Source organism: Mus caroli, chromosome 17 (genome assembly GCF_900094665.2).
Source record: "Mus caroli chromosome 17, CAROLI_EIJ_v1.1, whole genome shotgun sequence".
NCBI classification, from domain to species: Eukaryota; Metazoa; Chordata; class Mammalia; order Rodentia; family Muridae; genus Mus; species Mus caroli.
Window position 1 is genome coordinate 13,126,333 of NC_034586.1, and position 8,482 is coordinate 13,134,814.

At 36.7% G+C, this 8,482-nt stretch overlaps 1 pseudogene; it reads right to left on the bottom strand.

Annotated features, from left to right (window-relative positions):
• Positions 1-8,482, bottom strand: part of LOC110283933 — a 22,145-nt pseudogene that overhangs the window by 7,150 nt on the left and 6,513 nt on the right.

The window sequence follows — 8,482 nt, forward strand, 5'->3', positions numbered from 1 at the left end:
GCCTAGTAGGCCATCACTGGAAAGAGAGGCCCATTGGACATGCAAACTTTATATGCCCCAGTACAGGGAAATGCCAGGGCCAAAAAGTGGGAATGGGTGGGTAGGGAAGTGGGGGGCAGGGTATGGGGGACTTTTGCGATAGCATTGGAAATGTAATTGAGGAAAATATGTAATAAAAAATTAAAAAAAAAAAGAATAGGGTCTAAGGAAGCAAAGAGAGACAATGAACATTGCTCTTGGGAAATAATACAACACAACCTATTACAAATATGAGGTTATTTGCTGAAGACAATCAACAGATTCAATGCAACCCCCATCAAAATTCCAGCTTAATTCTTCACAGAGTTAGAAAGAGCCATTTGAAAATTCATTTGGAATCACAAAAAAAACTAGGATAGTGAAAACTATTCTCAACAATAAAAGAACTTCTGGGGGGAATTACTGTCCCACACCTCAAGCTATACTACAGAGCAATAGTGATAAAAACTATATGGTATTGGTACAGAGACAGACAGGAGATCAACGGAATAGAATTGAAGACCCAGAAATGAACCCATACTCTATGGTCACTTGATCTTTGACAAAGAAGCTAAAACTATCCAGTGGAAAAAAGCATTTTCAGCAAATGGTGCTGGTTCAACTTAATGTTAGCATGTAGAAAAATGCGAATTGATCCATTCTTATCTCCTTGTATAAAGCTCAAGTCCAAGTGGATGAAGGACCGCCACATAAAACCAAGTACACTGAAACTAATAGAGGAAAAAGTGGGGAAGAGTCTCTAATACATGGGCACAGGGGAAATTTTCCTGAACAGAACATCAATGGCTTATGCTCTAAAATCAAAAATCAACAAATGGGACCTTTTACATTGCAAAGCTTCTGTAAGGCAAAGGATACTATCAATAGAACAAAATGACAACTGACAGATTGGGAAAAGATCTTTACCAATCCTACATCCAATAGAGGACTAATATCCAATATATACCAAGAGTTCTTACTATGAGGTGCTAAACTGGAGACTGCAACCTCCAGGCCCAGAGCAACTCAGACAGGCAGATCAGCTGCAGAAGCAAAGTACCTTCCACCCCAATAGATAGCAAATGGTCTGTGGCCTGGTTTCTGAGTGGAGACAAAATAGAATAAAAAAAAAGGACTATTCAAGCAGGAATGTGTGTTGATGGCAGCATGTCTATTAAAACATCATTAGCCTATTAGATTTTAGGCTTACCAGTCTACTACAACCCAACATAGGGCTTACACTGGACAGACTATCCCATAAATTTTCATTCCTGGCATTTTTTTTGTAGCTGTACTTCTTTAAGTAGTGAATTAATCCTTTCTAGAATTTCTCCTCGCCCAGAAAATCACTGAGCATATTGAAAATGCAAGCTCCCTAAAATGAAAACTAAAAGAATGGAGATCAACGAAAAGACAGTATGATACAGTTCGCAGAAACTTACATTTATGAGAATATATGTGATGTGTGAAAATTAATACCAAATAAAAAGTGAAATAAGCCATAACCCAGCACTAATGAGTTAACCTGCTGGTTCTACAGATGCAGCTCTATTTCTTCTGAAAAAAAAAAAAAAAAAAAAAAGAGCTACTCCTGCACATTTACTAACTTGTTATAGGAAACTGCATCAAACATCTCCTATATTTGAGTAGGTGTTTCTGCTGCTTTGGAGATGGACGGAGATGAAGTTAATGAATCTCTTGTGATTACTTCAAGGAACATATCCAAGACACGGTCATTCTGAACAGGGGAGAAAAAAAATCTTAGTTTCAATTTGGCACTGCAAGCACTAGGAAATGAGTTAAATTTAGTAAGATATGCTTATAGATAAACATTCAATCAATATGTCTTTTGTTTGTTTGGTTTTAATTTAAATTTAATTTAATTTTATATGTATGAGTATTTTGCCTGCATATATGTCTGTGTACCATGTGTGTGGCTGCTGCCCTTGGAGGAGAAGAGGGCATCAGTTCCCCTGAAAATGGGGCTATAGATGGTTAGTGTGGGTGCTGGGAATCAAACCCGAGTCCTCTGGAAGAGCAGTCAGTGCTGTTCTGAGCAAACCCCATACTTAAATACTATTAATCTGAGTGGCAATTTAAACGAAAGGACCAAAGCAATTCATACAAGCAAGTTGTCTCCTGTCCAAAACTAATAGACTTACTTATACATAGCTCAGGAATAATGTTTTGTTTTATCATACTATTACTCTTTTGGGTGAGGGTTGTTTGGTTTTGTTTCCTCTCAATCAAAGCGCTTCTAATATAGAGATGATATTCTAATGAGATGAAGGAAATTCATGAAAGATGCTGATAGCAGGGACCTTAACCCAATGTTTCAGTTCCAGGTAGAATAGGGGAGGGGAGGTGAATCCTGGTTTAAGGGAGAGGGTGGGGGAAGGGAATATGAGAGAGAGAGAGAGAGAGAGAGAGAGAGAGAGAGAGAGAGAGAGAGAGAGAGAGAGTGTATTTTCATTCATGAATCCAGAGAACTCTGGCAGTGACAAGAACCAAGATCACCCGCAAGGAGCTCAGAACACGTTAACCGATTACCACAACAAACTCTCTAGCTGTGTGGTCTTGGAGTGTCCGTTTCCAGTCTAGAAGCTTTGGTCCTTGTCTTTTTCTCCTTCGGATTGTGATGGGAAATTTCCCTTCAGTTTCCTTGGATTTTCCAGTATATTGTGTTCTCAAGAGTTAGGACAAGTTTGATCCTGAGAACCATGTTCCACTTGGGCCATATCTACTCCGTCAGGCCAGTCCTCATGGTCATTTGCTCATAATCCATCTACTCCAGGGCAACTTCCATCCCTCTTCTCTCTCAATATGTCTTCTAAGATGTTTTTATTTATAATCACCTTTAGTCAATTGTTCAGAAGATTCAAATTCAATATTCTTCATAGGTTGCCTAAATGTTCATATACCAAGCCCTTACCTACAAAACTATAAAAACAATAGTGTCTACTTAGTAACTATTTACCGTGTGTGAGGATCCACTATCTATAATCCTTTCAATACTCTTGCAAGGGAGATGTGTGCATTTTTGCAAATGTGTGTGTATAAAGTATTGGGATTGAGCTATAGGTTCAGGACATAGGAAACAATAAGAGAACTCTAGCCCAGGTCTGTATACAAATAAATATGTGGATTTTAAAAAAGAAAATGAAAACTGTGCTAATATATTGCCATTCTATCAACTGTAACCTGAAAAAAAATAATGTTTTATAACTTATTTAACTGGGGATTTCATTATCCAAGTTAACTTCAACCTTCAACTTAATAGTCTAGAGCAGCAGTTCTCAACCTGTGGGTCATGACCCCTTTGGTGGGTGGCATATCAGATATCTTGCATAGCAGATATTTATATTACAATTCATATTAGTTGCAAAATTACAGTTATGAACTAGCAACAAAATATTTGAGGGTCACCAAAACACGAGGAACTGTACTCAAGGGTGGCAGAATTAGGAATATTGAGAACCATTGTCCTAGAGTTACTGGGGAAGGGAATCTCAGTTGAGGGATTATCTTGGATTAGTACAGTATATTTTTCAAGACAATATTTAGTTACCTTTGGCACGTTGTCAAAGGGATTAGAAATTTTCTAAAGTTCTAAAACAAGCAATAGTCTTGAAATTGTAAACTTAAAATCTTAAAGGCTGAAACTTCTAAAAAAATAAAACATTAGGGAGAATACTTCAAGATATAAGTATAGGCAAGACACAAGAAATAGTCTCAAGGATTGACAAGTGGAGCAACGTGAAATTAGGAAACTATACAGCACCAGAAACCATCATTTGAGTGAATAGAGAGGCTGAAGAATGGGAGAAAAATCTTTGCTAGCTATACTTCAGACAGGGTTTGATGTCTAGACTATATAAAGAACTGCAAGAATTAACCATCACCCCTGCTAATGAATAAATGGAACAGTAAACTGAACAGACACTTCTCAGAAAAAGAAACACAAGTGAATACTAAACATTAAAGAAAAATTGACATCCTTAGCCATCAGGGAAATTAAAATTTAAACTACTTTGGGATTTCAACTTACATTAATCAGAATAATATCAAAAAATAAATTATAGCAAGATGTCAGCAAAGATATAGAAAAAGAAGAATTCTTATTCACTATTCAGGGAGGATAACCTGATTCTATCACTGTGGAAAATGGTATGGTACTAAAAATAGAACACCTGGATGCATACCTGAAGGATTCTATGTTCTACCGAAAAAAAAAAAAAAAAAAAAAAAAACTTGGACATCCATGCTAGTTGTTGCTCTGTTCACAACAGCAAGGAAATCAGATGAATCAAAGGTGAATAGGGTGTAAAAACATGGTACATGAACACAGTGGAATTTTATTCATCTGTAAAGAAAAATGAAGCTATAAAATTTGGAGGGAGGTAGATAGGACTGGAAAATATTGCATTAAAGAAGGAAACTTGAACTCAAAAAACTGATGCCACACATGCTTTATCGTACATGAATCCTAGCTCTAATTTTATATCTGTGTGTTTACAGAGGTATGAGTGTGAGTATAGGTCATGAACTTAGAAAGCGGTTCATGAGAGGGGAAACAATTTTAGGAAGTAGATTAAGGAGAGTAATAGATCATGTGACATAAAGTAGAAAGGGGAAGTACTGGAGCCAGAATGTGTAAATGGAGAGTGAGGGCAAGGAGATGGGGAAGAAGAATGGGTTTGGGGAGAGGGGAGCAGAAAAACAAACTAATTAGTATGAAAATGTCATAAGGGAACTTGCTACTTTGTATACTAATTTAAAATAATTTATAAGATCAACTGCTCATCACCCACCTAGTTTATTTTAAATTAAGATACATTCCAATATATCTAACATATTGGAATGTATCTCTGAAATTATTATCTACTTGCTCAGCAGAAAAATAAAACTGAATTGCAATGTTCTTATTTTCCAAGTGTAGGGTTAGTATATGCTTTGAATTAACTGAAGTCTTCAAGAATAACTGTGCAGAGGATATGTAAATAGTGCTCTCTTTTTGATTCAATTCACCATGCAATGTACAAAGTGTTTCATATAGAATCTAATTTAATACTATAACCCTCATGAAGTAGTAGTGATAGTGTATTATAGATAAAACAAAGAGAACACAACACAGGAGATTATAAGATGTTCCCAAAACCACTCTGGTAGGACACTGTAAAAGTAAGATATGCCAGGAAGCAGACAAAGGTAAGTACCATGGGACTGTCTTTCACACTATGACTATGTACATACATGCAGAGAGATACTATGATATGTAGGTATGTAGAAACGCAAACTCATAAAACATATCTAGATATCCATAAGTATAATGTGTATGCCATTAGCCATTTTGGGGCCATTTTAGTATCATTTAAAATCATTATGCTATGATTCTTACACATTTTAAGTCTATAGTTTGAATTCTTAGGGTAAGAAATTCTTTTTATTTCTTTAGTGTCTCCAGTTGACATTAATAAAAGAAAATTTCTGGGCACAGTTATAAATTTCTGCAAATAATGAAGATGCTAAACTTAAAGAGTTTGCTTGTCATTGAGAAAACAAAGGTATAGAAAACATGATTTGCATAGAAGGAGTATATACTTAGCGATTGGGAGGCAGAAGTAGGCAGATTTCTGAATTCGGGGCCAGCCTGGGCTACAAAGTGAGTTCCAGGACAGCCAAGGCTACACAGAGAAATCCTGTCTCGAAAAAAAAAAAAAAAAAAAAAGAAAGACTATATACTTAAGAACAGATAGTTGTTTCAAATTATAAATATATGTGTGTGTGATAAAACAATAAAGTATGCCTGCTAACGTTTATTATAAATAATATTAATATGTCATAAAATTAAATGTCATTGTTTTTCTATAATGCTATATTTATATTTTTATAGAGGTTTAGAGGGTTTTTAAAATTAAGAAACTATTTTAGCAAATTGCTATTTCTAGTTGTTTTCTAACCATGTATACTGGCGCAGATGGAAAATATTTAGAAGCCAAAACATATTGCTGTAAGGAGTTACATCTCGGTGATAATATTCAGGATCATTTTAAAATAAGTTCAATTTATTTTTAGTGTGAGAAAGAAGCTTAAACTTTGATATAAAAAAAAGCAAAGCTGGGTGTGGTGGCGCACGCCTTTAATCCCAGCACTTGGGAGTCAGAAGCAGGCGGATTTCTGAGTTCGAGGCCAGCCTAGTCTACAGAGTGAGTTCCAGGACAGCCACAGCTATACAGAGAAATCCTGTCTCGAAAAACCAAAAAAAAAAAAAAAAAAAAAAAAAAAAAAAAAAAAAAAAAGCGAAGAAAATCAGTGCACCAAGGACTCGATAGTGGTGGCAAATTCAGAACTCAGTCTCACCTTGACCCCTGATGAGGTTGTGCAGCTCACAAAGTCAAAATCAAAGACTATGTAGGCTATAAAATAGCTAGCTTTGCACTAGTTCTGCACGAGGTCCCCTTTAAGTTCAATGGTTTCAACCTAAAGCAAAGGAAAGGAATCCATATGTGAGGTTGGAATGTTTCCTGGCTGTATCTGATTTACAGCAAGAAAAATTCCCTCTCTGCGAAGGGCACTCAGTGGCCTTTTAGATAAATGACCTCTCCTCTCTGTGGCCTCTCTCGGCTATATTTCTTTTATCCCTCTCTTAAAAACACAAAGCACTGCATTTGTTGCCACAAAAGATACACAACATTGGTGCTTCAAATCACAGAAACACGTTAGATAAACGTTTCTACTTCTATCTCAGCAAAGAATGCTGGAGAATGGCTCCTTTCCCTCTGTGATAAAACAATAAACTAACCTCTGCCGCAGAAGGAAACAGGAAGCTTTTGTAGGTGCTTCCCTCTGCCTTTGAATCCTCTTATGTGGGTGTAAGGCAGTTGTTATTTCACAGGTGAGGAAATAGATTTCTAAAAATGTTAACTGAAATGCTGGAAGGTCACAAGACTAGTTTCACAGCAGGACCAAAATGTGGATGTGATTTTACATTCTTTTACAAACTGGCAGCACAGTGATTGGAGCCATCATCTTATTTTTATCTTGGCTTCATTGATTCAGCAATGAAATCAGTCATGCCAAGGTGGTCATTAGTAATTTAAGCTTCTGCCCATCTAGTAAGAAAGCAGGAAGTTTTCAGCCTGCAGTCTGATCATCTAAATCCATCAAAATCACTAGGTAATTACTGTATTCCTTGGTTAGTTGAGTAACTTGTCCCATTGTAATACCGCTCTCCTAAATTCTGAATATATTCAGACCCCATGATCTGAAAGCATCACTTCAAGTGCGTTACAATTCTAGCTCTCTTGCCCCTGGCTCCAAGGCAGGCTTGTAGCAATGCTGATGTTGGTTTGTTAATTGATGTATGTGTTGGCTAAAATAACAGTTTGCTTTGGCTAGAGAGAATGGTTTGAAACATTACCATAAACTGCTTACCATAGTTTTAATAATAAATGTTTGTGCCATTAAACACTACAAACTCAGTGCTACACAGTTCTATTGAAAAAAAATCCAATTATAAGTCCCAATGGAGCAAAAGACACTGACCAGATATTCTAGAAAATAGGAACACACAGAAAAAACTGTCATCTTTAACTCTGTATAGCAAATCATTTTGCTCAGCAACAACTATTTATAAAAAACAAAATGAGCCAATTAGGGCTTGAATTGTCTCATCTTGAAGGTTCAAGTGCAGATTTACCCAAACTCAGAGCAAAGTCATTCCCCAAGTGTGTTGAGGGGTGTGAAGAACAGGCTGTGAAGATGAAACTGGGGAAAAGAGAATCTGGGCCACTCAAACTCTGAAGTAGAATAGTCAGATAACAGATGAGCAGTGGCACTAATTTCTAATGTTCAGATAAATACAATTTATAGAAGTAAATTTTTTTTTGAGGAGCATGGAGTGATTCAATGTTGTGCTTTGAATATAAAATGTCCCCCACAGTTTCCTTGTTTGAACACCTGATTTGGGCTATTTTTGGAAGGTTATGGAATTTTCTTTAGAATATGGAGCCTTGACAAAGACAATGAGTCACTGGGCCATGGCCTTGAGGCTTTATAGCCTGGCTCCACTTCCTATCTCTTGTCTGTTTCCTGTTATGTTGAGGTGAGTAGGTAAGATTCTTAACTTGTCACTCTTGCTACCACAACCTTTTGATACACTTTCCTTTCCGTGGTAGACTGTACACCCAAAGCTGTGAGCCAAAAAATAGATCCTTCTTTGAGTTGCTTCTTGTATTGGTTATTTTTTTTATTGTGTAATAAAATACTATGACCAAAGCAACTTACAGAAGGAAGGTTTTAGAGGGGTGAGAGTCTATCATAGTGGGAAGACACGGCAGCTAGCAAAGGTGTGGTGGCAGGAGCAAGAAGCTAAGTGATCACGTATTCAAATACAAGCATGAAAGACACAGAGAGAGAGAGAAGGAGGAGGGCAAGAGAGAAAGAGAGGGAGGGAGGGAGGGAG